Source organism: Dendropsophus ebraccatus, chromosome 10 (assembly GCF_027789765.1).
Source record: "Dendropsophus ebraccatus isolate aDenEbr1 chromosome 10, aDenEbr1.pat, whole genome shotgun sequence".
In the NCBI taxonomy this organism is placed as follows: Eukaryota; Metazoa; Chordata; class Amphibia; order Anura; family Hylidae; genus Dendropsophus; species Dendropsophus ebraccatus.
Window position 1 is genome coordinate 88,190,865 of NC_091463.1, and position 14,812 is coordinate 88,205,676.

The 14,812-nt window shown below is 42.8% G+C and overlaps 1 protein-coding gene across 2 annotated transcripts in view; it reads left to right on the forward strand.

Annotated features, from left to right (window-relative positions):
* LOC138765726 (uncharacterized) overlaps positions 1–14,812 on the forward strand; it is a 42,943-nt gene that overhangs the window by 16,184 nt on the left and 11,947 nt on the right. The window contains exon 1 of one of the 2 annotated variants that reach the window (XM_069942747.1): positions 11,199–11,269. The exons of the other annotated variant lie outside the window; for it this stretch is intronic. The gene's annotated coding sequence lies outside the window, so the exon portion shown is untranslated. Of the gene's footprint in view, positions 1–11,198; positions 11,270–14,812 lie in introns of those variants that run through there. 2 annotated transcript variants of the gene reach the window in all.

The window sequence follows — 14,812 nt, forward strand, 5'->3', positions numbered from 1 at the left end:
ATAGCATAGATCAGTGTTATTGGCGATCTGCGCATAGAGCCTGCCTGAGAGCAGTCTCCATGCACAGATGGATGATCCGACAGGACAGAAGTAAATGACTTACCCCTGCCACTCAGCACGTGATGGCACTTTCGAACCTGAAGTCTCTGAACTGACAGGCCGCTCAGCCAGTGATTATCTTTCAAATGAAAACACTAATTAATATATATATATTTATATATAATTTATATATAATACATATATAGTTTTGATGATAGTGTCTCTTTAAGAAACTAGAAAAGTTTAACCCCTTAAAGACCCATGATGTACCTTGTGTCCCTCCGTGGTGGTGATCCCTTCTTCTTACCCGACCGGGCTCAGCATCGCAATGATGCTGATCCCGGCTCAGTAATTTAAAGATATGGTCTGCAGCAGAGCGGAGTAATTGAGCACTGATCTAATGAATCAGTGCTCTATTATATACACAGCACTGATCTCAATGGGAGATCAGTGCTGTGTATATAAAAGTCCCCCAGGGGACATACTGTGTATGTTTAAAAAAAAATATATATATATATATATATATATATATATAAATAATAAAATCCCCTCCCCTAATAAAAGTTTGAGTCACCCCCCTTTTCCCATTTAATAAATATAAATAAATAATAAAAAAATAAATAAACATGTTTGGTATTGTCGCGTGCATAATCTCCCAAAGTATTAAATTATACCATTACTGATCATGCGCGGTAAACGGCGTAAGCACCAAAAAATTCCATGGTGCTAAATTGTGTATTTTTCGTCGCATCAAATCCCCCAAAAATTGTACCAAAAAGTGATCAAAAAGTTGCATATACGCAAACAAGGTACAGAGAGAGAGAACCGTTCATGGCGCAAAAAATGACACCTCATAGACCAAAGGATAAAAGCGTTATAAGCCTGGGAATAGAGCGAACTGGGGTAGCTGAGGGGTGCAGAACAGGTGTGTGTATAGTGTAGTGCACTATACTCACCTGATCCTGGCGTCCGGAACGAAGATCTGCGGTCCCGCGCGTCCTCTTCTCCTCATCGCCGCCACTTCCGGGTTTGTTCGGTCTTCGTCGGGAATCTTCGGCTCTTCAGGCTTTTCCGTCGCCCCCATCTTCGGCCATCTCCGCCAGCTTCATTCTACTGCCCCCTAGCGACTGATCAGTGAATACTATACACTGATCATTTGCTTTGGGGTAAAAAGATGGGGGGGGGGGTTCCCAATTTTTTTTTTCTTTTTATTCGCCCTAACGCCGCTGAGTGCTGATCAGCATCGCACGTAAGTGCGCCGCTGATCAGCAACTCCTCCTTTTTGGCGTAGGGGCGTTTTTTCCCCTATATACTACTGCCACTGTCTGCTGATAAGTATCGCACATAAGTGCGGCATTTATCAGCAGCTTCTTTTTTGGCGTAGGTATATTTTTCCTTACTGTTAAAAAAAAAACGTAAAAAAAACACTACACTACACTACACAAAATAAAGTTTTACACTACACCAGAACACATTTACATACCCCATATACTAGTCCCGGTATAAAGATGGCCCCCAGGGTGTTTTCGGCGTCGGACGCATACGCTATAATTGGCTCCGACACCGAAACAGTCAGTGAGGATGAATGGGGGGGGGATCCTTCTTTCCTCCATTCATCCTCATCATCCAGTGACGTGTCTGGGGGGTAGCGTAGCCAGTACCGTCCCAATAAGAGATGACGGTATGGCGTGAAATTCTCCAAACTCTGTGAGAGTACCTCAGGGTACTCTTACAGATATAGGGTACGTGCACACTGCGGAATGGCGAAGGATAACCCTTTGTGCATTCCGCAGCTGGCACCCGCCGGCGGACTGATGCGGGCGCATGTCTCTACTCGTGTCATAGACTCCATTCTATGCAAGGGCGGATTCCGTTGTCCGTCCAAAGAATTAACATTCTTTGGACAGAGGGCGGAATCCGCCCGTGCATAGAATGGAGTGTGACATGAGCGGAGACGCGCGCCTGCATCAGACTGCCGGCGGGTGCCAGCTGCGGAATGCACAAAGTGTTATCCTTCGCCATTCCGCAGTGTGCACGTACCCTTAGAGTGTATGAAGGAAGGGACACCCGAATCCAGTCTCTAGATGAAACCCCCCCCCCCTCCTCCGAGTTAGTGGGGAGATCGTTCCGGCACTGCTCTTCCCACTGCTGGATAAAGGTTACCACCTGTACGGGGATAACTTTTATACCAGCACCCCCTCTTCTGGTCCCTCACTGCCCGAGCTACTGTAGCTTGTGGCACAATCCGAAAATATCAGAACCAGTAATTAAAGCCCTAATATTTAGCAGCCATGAAGGACCCCGTATCGCACCAGGACAACATTTTCCAGGTGACGTCCCCCACACTGGAGAACAGGAGACCCCAGAAGAAGTGCAGAGTGTGGCGTAACAGGGGGATCAGGAAGGACACCCTTGTCCAGTGTGACGCCTGTCCTGATCACCCCGGCCTCTGCATACTGGATCGCTTCAAGGCGCACCACACGTCATTGGAGTTCTACATTATCTAAATTCTGTCCCTTATTCCTATTTCAGGGGTCACGTTGATCCAGGGATTATTCTGATCGCCATTATGGAGTCAGGAAGGAATTTTTTCCCAGTGATGAGGCTACTGTCGTCTGCCTTATGAGGGTTTTTTGCCTTCCTCTGGATCAACACAGGTTGAATTTGATGGACACCTGTCATTTTCAACCTTATAAACTAATAATTGGCCTAATACCCCCAAATAAATTAAAATTGTCCCTTTTCCCCAACTACATAGGTATGGCCGCCATTCCCATTAGAGGATGCCATGATGCAATTACAGAGCCTCTGTGCGGCCAGGACAGTAGAAACCCCCCACAAGTGACCCCATTCTGGAAACTACACCCCATAAGGAATCTAACAAGGGGTGCAGCGGGGATATGGCCCCCTAGTGACGGACACATTTGTGCCGTGAAAATGAAAAAAATTGTATTTTTTATTTTCCTGGCACATGTTCGACAAATTTGCCCGTCACTAGTGGGGTCCATATGCTCACTGCACCCCTCGTTAGATTCCTTATGGGGTGTAGTTTCCAGACAGGGGTCACTTGTGAGGGGTTTCTACTGTTCTGGCAGCACAGGAGCTTTGTAATTGCGACATGGCCTCCATCCTCCATTCCAGCCTCTAAATGGCGCTCTGTCCCTTTGGTGACTTGCCCTGTGCCCATATGGCACATTATGCCCACATGTGGGGTATTTTCGTACTCAGGGGAAATTGCTCTACACGTTTTGTGTTCATTTTCTTTCAAAATGTGTAGAGCAATTTCCCCTAAGTACGAAAATACCCCACATGTGGACATAAAGCGCCATGCGGGTGCAGGGTAAGCCTCCAAAGGGAAGGTGCGCCATTTGGTTTTTGGAGGCTGGATTTGGAATGGAATGGATTTCGAGGGCCATGTTGCATTTAAAAGGCCCCTGTGTTGCCAAGACTGTTGAAATCCCCCACAAGAGACCCCATTATGGAAACTACACCCCTTAGGGAATGTAACAAGAGGTGTAGTGAGCATATGGACCCCACTGGTGACGGGCACAAATGTGGAACAATGTGGCGTGAAAATGAAATATTAAATTTTTTACACTATAATATCAGTAAATACCCCACATGTGGACATAAAGCGCCATGTGGGCGCAGGGCAAGCCTCCGAAGGGAAGGAGCGCCATTTGGATTTTGGAGGTTGGATTCGGCCAGAAAGGATGATGAACGCCATGTCGCATTTACAGAGCCCTTGTGCTGCCAAAACACTTGAAACCCCCCACAAGTGACCCCATTCTGGAAACTACACCCCTCAAGGAATCTAACAAGGGGTGCAGTGAGCATATGGACCCCTTGATGACGGGCACATTTGTGCCGTGAAAGTGAAAAAATGAAAAATTTCCCTTTCACGTAACATTGTTCCACATTTGTGCCCGTCACCAGTGGGGTCCATATGCTCACTGCCCCCCTTGTTAGATTCCTTGAGGGGTGCAGTTTCCAGAATGGGGTCACTTGTGTTCAAGTGTCTTGGCAGCACAAGGGCCCTGTAAATGCGACATGGCCCTTGAAATCCATTCCAGTGAAATTCAGCTTCCAAAAGCCAATTGGCGCTCCCTTACTTTAGAGGCTCGTCCTCCGCCCGCTTGGCACTTTATGTCCACATGTGGGGTATTTTGGGAGAAAATGCGCTACACGCTTAGTTTTTTTTTTTCCTTTTATCCCATTGTGAAAATGAAAAATTGAAGGCTAGAACAACGTTATAGTGTAAAAAATAAATTTTTCTTTTTTCACGCCACATTGTTCTGAAAATCTGCGAAGCACCTGTGGGGTCCAAATGCTCACCGCACCCCTTGTTACATTCCTTGAGGGGTGCAGTTTTCTAAATGGTGTCCCTTTAGGGGTGTTTTTTAGGTTTTGGCACCCCAGAGCCTCTGCCAACCTGAAGTGGTACAGTCAAAAATGACCAAATATAATGGAGGCGTTGAAATGCACTAGGCGCTCCTTTATATCTGAGGCTTGTGGTTGCGTCAAATAGCGCAATATGGCCACATATGGGGTACTTCTATAAACTGCAGAAACAGAGCAATCAATATTGGGGTGCATTCCTCTGGTAGTAGGTTTATAATTATGAAAAATATTGGATTACAATAAAATCTCTGCACAGAAAATTAAAATTTTCTAATTTCTTGCACACTTAGCTTTTATTTCTGTGACTCTCCTAAAGGGTTAAAACACTTTCTGGATGTGCTTTTGCTGAGTTTGGGGGGTGCAGTTTCTGAAATGGGGTGCTTTTTGGGGCTTTCTAACATGCAGTCCCCTCAAATACACTTTAAACCTGAACAGGTCCCTAAAAATATCTGATTTTGAAATTTTACAGAAAATTTGGAAAATTGCTGCTAATGTTTTAAGCTTTCTATCGTCTAAAAAAAATTAAAGATAGTTTAATAAATGCCGCCAACATAAAGTAGACATATTGCTAATGCTATTTAATATATAATTTATGTGGCATATCCATTTTCTGTATAAGCAGAAAAGTTTCAAAGTTGGAAAAATTCATTTTTTCACAATTTTTCACGTTATTTGTTTTTTTTTTCATAAAGATTTGTTATAAGTATCGACTCCAATTTACCAGAAATGTAAAGTACAATATGTCACGAGAAAACAATCTCAGAATCAGCCGGATAGGTAAAAGCATCCCGAAGTTATTAATGAATAAAGTGACACTGGTCATATTCATAAAATTTGTCTCTGTCCTTAAGGCCATTTCAGGCTCTGTCCTTAAGGGGTTAAACAGCAAATGTAAATAGTAAAAATGTAAATAGTAAAGAACAGAAAGGCGTCGGATGCACTTTAAGTAGCTGAAAACAACATAAATCACTATTTACACGGTAGTAAGGAAGTGGTTCCTATGTTATTGTTACCTGGGACAGAGCGCTGATAATACAATAGAGACTGCACATATGCTTAGGCAAATATTAGGCTGCCGGAAGTTATAGCGACGTTTCCTCATTCTCTAATCTGTATTAGATTTCACAGGGTAATAAATACAATTATCAATTAATATTATATTACATATACTATTGTAATCAGACATGCTCTTCTTGCTATATCTTTATGACAAGCTGTCGACATGTTATGATACCATGAGCCATATGTCGGCAGGAAATTATCCAATCGTTGAACTGTCTGGTTGTGTGGGGCTTTGTAAACTACTGAATAGGTAGATCAAACATGTCCATGCTGCTAGAAGCCCCATATATAATATGTTATATATATATATATATATATATATATATATATATATATATATATATATTATTATTTTTTTATTTTATTTTTTTACTTAAATAGTTAAATGACCGACATCAGCCAGATTCCTGATGTCAGTCATTACCAGCTGGTGTTTGCAGCACATAGCGATCATGAAGAGGCTAAATCTCATCCATCCACTGTAAATGCTGTAGATTTTATGCACATTACGCAGTTAATATACCGTGTATGACCCCACCCTAGGGCAGACTTGTTCTTGACCTGGTCAGTGATTGAGGCATGACATCAGCAATGATTCCTCATTCAGTCTCATCTTAAAAACAGGACAGGTAAAGCCTTTGCACTTGGTCCCTTGACAGTAACGTACTGACACAGTAGGACACGTTACTGCCTGCAGCTGATACCCAAAGTCCGTGGCCAGCAATTGAGATAACTTGGGTGCGAGTAGTTTAACCATCTAGATGTCATGGTCAATAGCTACTACTGTATCTAGGCATCTAGACGACAGGTGCCAGCTCTTAAGATGGCCACTGTGGCTGCAATACGAGATTTCCTATGACATCCAGTATATTATACTTGCATGCATTCTTAAAGGGATTGTCCAGAATGAGCAGCTTTCACATTAAAGGGATCTTCTGCTCAAATATAACATGTTGCAGCCCATGGTGAGACTATTAATTCCTTCCATACTTGTTATAATCTATTCAGTCTCCTTTCCCCAGTTCTGAGCCTGCTGGTTTCTGCTAAAGACACAAAAATCTGTGTGTGAGCTGTTCTATCTATCTCTGCTCAAACCCTAGCCCCCTTTCCCTTTTGAGATGGCTCATATAAACAAGTCCCTTGCTACCTTTATCTGCAACTTTGTAGCTTCTTTGTAATGCTGCAAGGGTTAATCTGAGGTCAATTTGATGATAAACCCACTGTGATTATCCCTCCCATCATTACAGAGATGCTACAAAGTTGCAGGGACTTGTTTACATTATCTGTCTCAGAAGGGGGAGGGGGAGAGGCAGAGAGAAAAGCTCACACGCAGATTTTCGTGTCTTCAGCAAAAAGCGTCAGCTAAAAACTAGAGGAAGGAGACTGAATAGATAAGTATGGAAGGAATTGTAAGTCTCACCATGGGCAGCAACATATCAAAAGTTATGTTTGAGCGGAAGACCCCTTTAAGGATTGTGTCTGGGATTTAAGCTTATTTCCACTAAGTGAAGAAGGCTGAGGTGCAATGGAGTAATCCTATGATACTTAGAATACCTCTGTGATGTCTATTACTTTATTAATTAGAAAAATAAGTCTTTTAGACGGCATTTCTGTGTCTAGGGTGGTGCTCGTAGTAAGAAAAAATCCAATAGTATTATAAAAGTTCATTCTCGGCACTCACCATCCAGCTTCATAAAATTTATTGTAGAAAAAAATCCATAAGAAATATACAATGGCAACAGGACGAATCGTATATATATCTGTATATTTCTTATGGATTTTTTTCTACAATAAAACTTATGAAGCTTGATGGTGAGTGCCGAGAACGAACTTTGATAGATTTATATTGCTTTAATAATGACTGACATATAGACCCTGAGTGTGACCTTACCATGAACCTACATACTGTACATGACCTTTGATGCTGTTATTACGGCTTCTTTCTGAGAGGGGAGATGTTTTATTCCTCATTTTCTTAAGGTCATTGATGTTTTTCATGTTATGAAAACTTAAACATTTTGCAATAAAATTTTAAACAATTTTAATAATATCACCCTGCATGATGGTCGTGACCTACAATGTGCCTAGTGCAAGAGGAGGTGCCGCAACACCCTTAAAGGGGTACTCCATCAAAAGTCTTTTTCTTTTAAATCAGCCCGTTTCAGTTATATACAGTAGATTTGTAATTTACTTTATTTTAAATTCTACAGTCTTCCAGTAGTTATCATCTGTTGTATGTCCTGCAAGAAGTGTTGTTTTCTTTTTAGCCTGACACAGTGCTCTCTGCTGCCACCTCTGTCCATGTCAGGAACTGTCCAGAACAGCAGCAAAATCCCCATAGAAAATCTCTCCTGCTCTGGACAGTTCCTGACATGGACAGAGGTGGCAGCAGAGAGCACTGTGTCAGACTGGAAAGAAAACATTTCCTGCATGACATTCAGCAGCTGATAAGTACTGGAAGACTTGAGATTTTTAAATAGAAGTAAATTACAAATCTATAGAACTTTCTGAAACCAGTTGATTTTGAAAGAAAAAGATTATTGTATTCTTGTGCCACCCATAGTCAAAAGTAAACCTATAGACATGCTGGTAACAGTTAATGGAGAGAGTTTTTCTTCAAGATCAGGGATGGGGAATATCAATCCTCTAGCTGTTGCAAAACTACAATTCCCATCATGCCTGGACAGCCAAAGCAATGATGGGAATTGTAGTTTAGTAACAGCTGGAAGGCTTAAGGTCCCAAATCCTCGTTACACATTATAAATGATAGGATTTCAGACTGAAACCTTCAACACCATAAAGGAAAATATGGATTATTGGATGAGAATGAAAATATTCTCCAAAGAAGTGCAGGATCAGGCCATGTATGTCATACCTCTCACTTTCTTGCAAAAACAGCGCCACCATGTATGTGGTTCCATTCATATCAATGGGACTGAGCTGCAACACCACACAGAATCAATCAGTGGCCCTATCTGGCCTAGCCAATCTGTCAGATACATATCCCCTATTACACCAGGACATGTGCGGATGGCAGACGATGACTTTTCAGCATTACAGAATGACCCATCAATCTGATGAATGAGCATTTGCTGATCTCTAGTCCTATTACACTGAGCAATATTGACCTGTTTGGGCCATAATCCCAGTGTAATCATAGAGGCCTTAAAGGGGTTATCCAGTGCTACAAAAACATGGCCACTTTCCCCCTACTTTTGTCTCCAGTTTGGGTGGGGTTTTGAAACTCAGTTCCATTGAAGTAAATGGAGTTTAATTGCAAACTGCACCTGAACTGGAGACAACAGTAGGGGGAAAGTGGCCATGTTTTTATAGTGCTGGATAACCCTTTTAAGGGTTTATGAATGTTAAATAGTTATTAGGTTGATCCTGTATACCTAACCTTGGTGTGTGAATGATAGAGGGTTGCGGAGTTGATTTCCGGTGTGGTTATCCTTAATGTGTGAATGATAGAGGGTTGTGGGGGTTGTTATAGCTGGCTAGAGCAGTAGAAAGTATAAAATATTCTTTCTATTAAGTTTCTAGTTAGGTTCCTGCCATAGGGAAGTGTACCACCTCCCTATGTAGTCTAGGTAAGAGAGGGGGGGGTTACTGTGACCCCCATCACGGTTCCATATTTTAGTAACCAGGAATGTCTGACTGCTTTTCCATTATAAATTGGTTCTAATACTCTCATAATAAGGAATTTTCCATTCAGTACATGACTCACCGATACAGTACTGAACCAGACACGGGATATACTACAGCGATCACCACTTCCTCTGCGCCATGGTGTAATACAAAGTTACAGCACTATAACCACTATGTAATGGACAGAAAACATCCATCTCTGTTATTTCTATACAGGATTTCTGCAATGTCTTAGGTAATTTCATTTCACCTGATTTCTAAACCAGTTGGGTACATGTTGTTTCCTTCTTTGATGACACGATTCTGTAAGAGCAATGGGATGGCTTGTCACTGTGGTTTTATTCCACTGTCTATACATTTGTTTTGTATCAAGATAACATTTAAAAAAATTAAATATATATATATGTATATCCCTGCAGAGTAGAGCTAAAGCCAGATTCACACATAATGGATCCACACCCGATATCACGCTGCAAATTCGCAGCGAAATCCATGACAGATCCCTTCCTTGTCATGTTCAATCAGATTACATACTTGCAGCGGGATTGACATCCCGCTGCGAATATGTAAGTTACAACCCTCTTAACCCCCCGCTGGCTGGAGCATACATTACCTGCTCCGCACGGAGCTGGTAATGTATGCTCCAGCTGGCGGGTTGTCATTTCCTGGTGGTCTAGGTGCTGTCACATGACCCAGCTACAGCTATTAAATGTATAGATGCAGCAGAGCTGGCATGAAACAGATGGCACAGCAGGAATAGTGATTGTGATGTAGTGACGCAGTACGGGCCCCTAAGTCTTTATTGCACCTGAGTAAGGTAACTCCCTCGGGTTCACACAGGTGGGGATGAAGTGTTCACTAAAGTTAGTCTTTTCCCCACTAGGTGCTGCTCTATTTTCTGTGTTATATGTGAAGCACAGCTGATGGAAACAATTAGTTTTGTGTCACATGTAATGTTTGGTCCACTCACCAGTGCAGGTGCTTCCCTTCCAGTTTCTGTCCTATCCTCTCTCTCTCTCTTTGCACACACCGCCCCCACCAATCACAGTACGGTTTGGTTAGACCCCTGTTGGAAGGAGCTAGTTCCTGATGGGAGGAGTGTAGCCAGTTATTTAGTTGGTTCCAGACAGTGTGTGTGAAGAGTCCGCAAGGAACCAGATCTCTGCTGAAGTTAAGCCAGGGCCTGGCTTAGGCCAGGTCCTCTGTCAGGGACACAACCTAGAGAGACTACAGATTCCCTTTGTGAAAGACACAGCAACTATGCAGTTCTAGAAAGTACACAGGAGAAGAGCAGCCACCGAAGGATGACCTTGTCCACACCAGTAACTTGTCTAAAATGTGCAGGGCAGACACCTAGGAGTCACTAGTAATGACCCCAGTGGAACAAAGTTACTAAAAGTCTAGGTATTCCACTGCGCAGTGCAGTTATACACAATTACACTTGGGTTAAACCTTTCGTGCAGGCGGGGCACCACACTGTCCGGGGTGGGTCTTACACCACTCCAGGCCACTGTGACAAGTGCCCAAGTGACCCTAGACCCACTCAGCTACCAAACCACCGTACCAGCTGACCCGGCAGTGAAACTAACATCACCAGTGCATCACCGCAATGTGAGTTTGCATTGTATGAGGGAAAACAAACCTCAGTGTCTTTAAGAAGAAGGAACTTGACTGGATACACAGATGGGTTCTTTAGTTAATGTTGATGCAATGTTGTGAATGATGTCATTGTTTCATCCATTGTCTAATTGATGTTTTTTCAGATAATTCCCCGGGAGCAGGGATCTTCACCTGGAACCATCGTTCCTTATTATATTAGGTTTTGTTTTGATTATTTTTTCTTTTCCTTTGCTGGCAGTGATTCCCGGTCCATGGTCTCTATGTATTTCCCTCTAACACTCCCATTGTAGTTATCTGCGCTGATTAAATCTTCATAATTACTGATTCCTGCGCTGGAATAATATTTACCTCCAGTTTCCAGCACTTTATATAGTACCTGGTGGCGGCTTCATCCACCAGAGCTGCAGGGTCCTGACACGGAACACCGTCCTATCACACTGTAGATGGGATTAGCTGCTGGATGATCAGGATCCGCTCAGAGGGACTTCAGGCCTATTGGGTAATGTACTGTTTGCTGAGTCCTATATATATATTGTGGTTCTATAACTTTATAAAGAGTGTTACCCCTGATCTCTGGCTGTAGGTTGGTGCAGTCAGTAGTATATACTTGCGTAGTCATCTAGATACAGGTTATTGTAAATAACAATTCTGTATAACTTTCTGACACCAGTTGATATGAGAACAATTATTTTTCACCAAAGTGCCCCTTTAAGTCTTGAAACCCCATAACATCGTAAAGGGGATGTCCAGGGAAAGTTTTATTTTTATATGGTGCCCAGGTGGAGAATGAAAAAAAGAAAACACACATACCTCCCCCACTTCCTGGCCAGTGTCAGGTTCACTCAGCTGTGATCTCTGGGTTTGGATTTATGACATCACAGGCCTGATTATCCAATCAGTAGCTGAGACAACCCCTGATTGGCTAAATGAACCCATGACATCAAATTCATGAGCTCAGAAGCCTACTGACCAGAGCTGCATGAACACAGTGCCAGCAGGGGAGTAGAGGAGGTAAGTATGATTGTTTTTTTTTGTTGTTGTTGTTTTTCAGCATATTAAAAATAACTTTGGATGAACAACTCCTTTTTTTTACGTAAAGGAGCCCTGAGCGCACTGTGGGGGTGATTGACATTCAAAGAGGCCTCTAAGGGATCATTTTATCGGCCTCTAAAGTTTTACCGGAATATACACACACTCTTACCTTCTCCCCTGGGCCCCCCTCCTGCACAGGCCCCATAGCAGCTGTCTACCCTGCCTCTATGGTAGCTACGCCACTGATTGCTTCCCTTTAATTATTCGCCATAAGGCTGTGTTCACACACAATGGAGGTTCATTGCAGTACTGTAGCGTCTTCAGCAGCACTGCAATTAAACTGCAATGTGTAAACACAGCCTAACAAAACTGCTGCCCTAAATTCTACCGCTGATCTGTCAGGCTGCTGATAATGGGGAGTTCTAAGATAAGATCCTTCAGAATTGTTGTTTCATGGTGAATAACAACATATCATGATATGTCCTGGGGCCAACAGAGTACCAAGACCCTGGTCCAAAATTACTTTCTTTATCTATAATTATGGAGGTGCAGCTTCAGCAAAAGGATGCATTGATTAAGATGTGATGCTGTGACGAATGTAGAGGCTGAGCTGAGCTGCAGCATGCATGCCTCCTCCCTCCCCCACCCTTTCCTGCACTGCATGATTAATGTACAAGACCCAGTGGGTTTGCGTCTTTTCTGTAGATCCTGCTCTGTTCTTCTGAGAAGTTCTGGACAAGATACCTGGTTTAATGATGGATGGTGGAAAGAAATCCCTGATTTTCATTACTCTCTCGGTAAGAGAAAATTTTAAAATAATTATGAGGGTGCTGTGAGGCTCTTTAGGTCCCCATTCATGTAAGAAAACAGTCCCGTAAACCTGATATGTTTGGGGACTCCCGACTCTCCTCCGACAGATGATGTTGGGGAGAGAATTCTATTACCTGTTCCTTTTGTTCTCGAAGAATTAAGCTGCTGTCTCCTTTTTACTTTCAGAACACATGAACGCCCAGCTAACCGAAAGATTTATATATACGTGGGATTGGGAAAGATCCCGGTCGACCATACACTTGTGCGTCCAACAGCTATGGCATATGTATGTGTATGTCTAGGTGTGTCGGGAGAGCGATTACTTTTTCATTTTGTCCTATGTCAGCACAGTAACAGTAGGGTTAACCAAGTTATCTCATCTGGCCAGGCAGAAGAAACCAATGTTCTCCTGATACCTATCAGTTGAGTTGTCTTAGTGCCATGTCACCCGGCACCCGTGTCACCTGGCTCACTGGCTCTGTCTGTAGGGTTCTGCAGTTTGCATCCTTCCCCAAACTAATTCTTTTAAAACCAAGGAAAACTTCATCTCTTAAATCTATTTAAAGATTTTAATACAAAAGGGGCATTGCAACCTCTCAACCTCTTGTGTTCAAGAAAGTAGATGATTGACCCTTGTAATCGATCTGTCATTTCTCGACAAATTCGTGAATTGCAAGCATTTCAAAATAGAAGCCGCAGTCGTTCCCATTGTCCAAAAGGACGACCTTGCCGCCATTTTAGATTTAAAGGATGCATATCTTCATATACCAATTCTAAAAGATCATCGCAAAATATCTCAGGAGGCATCAGGGGTACTACTTCTACACATGACTGTTGAGATCGAACGTCATAGCTTCATCTTGAACCAAATAAAATCGGATTTGATTTCATCCAAAAGGTGCAAGTCGCATGGCTTCATTGTGGATTCCTTGGTCATGAAGCTATATCTGACGGAAGAGAGATCAGCCAAATTATTGCTGGGGGTGTAAAATCTCCTATCTCGTATCCAGATTTTCATCACGATGGGCATGGGAGTCTTGGGGCTGATGACTACTGCTCTGGAAGCAGTTCCAGATCACACATGAGATTGCTCCAGTCCAATATTCTGTCCCAGTGGAACCACCACCATTCAGGTCTGGATAATCCTTTCTTCCCTCCAGCAGTACCAGGAGAGATTTAACCTGATGGTTAAGAGTGAACAAGGTACATTGCGAGACATCTCTGTCCAGTGCTCCACAGGTTAGACTTACCTCTAATGCGTCCAAGTCAGGTTGGGGTGTTCATGTCGGGGACCATTTGGTTCAGAGAAGTTGGTCCACCCAGGAGGGTCAGCTTTCAGCCACGTTGGGGGAGTTCCTCTTTGTGCTCTTTGACACTTTACTCCCTTAGTCCAGCCCCACATGCTGGCCCATTCAAAAAATCTTGCAACTGTGTTCTACATAGACAAAGAAGGAGGTACCAAGTCACCCCAATTGATAGAAGAATGTCACCAGTTGATGACCTGGACAGAGTCTTACCTGGCAGAGTTGAAGGCAGTTCATCAGGGGAGAAGTGAATACAACAGCAGACTGGCTTAGCAGACATCAACTTTTCCAGCCTTCACCCGGACTTGTTTCTGTGGATCACCAAGGGATTGGGTTACCCGGAGATGGATGTTATGGTGGCCAAGGAGAACAGGAAGATGAACAGCTTCTGTTCAATATACAAGAAAGATTTCCTGGATTTTGTGAATGGGCTGTCAATCAGCTGCAGTTAATCTACGTCTTCTCTCCAGTTCTTCTCATTCCGAGAGTTCTCAGGAAGACCAAGCCTCAGCCATTGCAGTTATCATGTTCTGGCCATGTTCTGGCCATGTTCTGGCCCATTAAATGAACAAATGAAGAAAATTTTAGCTTTTTTTTTTTTTTTATTTGTGAAAAGGTTTTAGGAACATAGAAAAAGACCACTTGGTCCATCTAGTCTGCTTTTTTAGCATTTCCTTCCTTATTATCTTAGGATAAATATATGATTACCTTGTTGTTGATGTTTGTTCCAAGCATCTACAATTCTTTTAGTAAAGTAATATTTTCTCACGTTGCTTCTGATCTTTCCCCAACTAACCTCAGATTGTGGCCCCTTGATCTAGAGTTCACTTCTCTCTTGAAACTTATTTAGTCCTTCCGTATATTTATCTATTTATCTTTGTTTCATTCATTTCCCT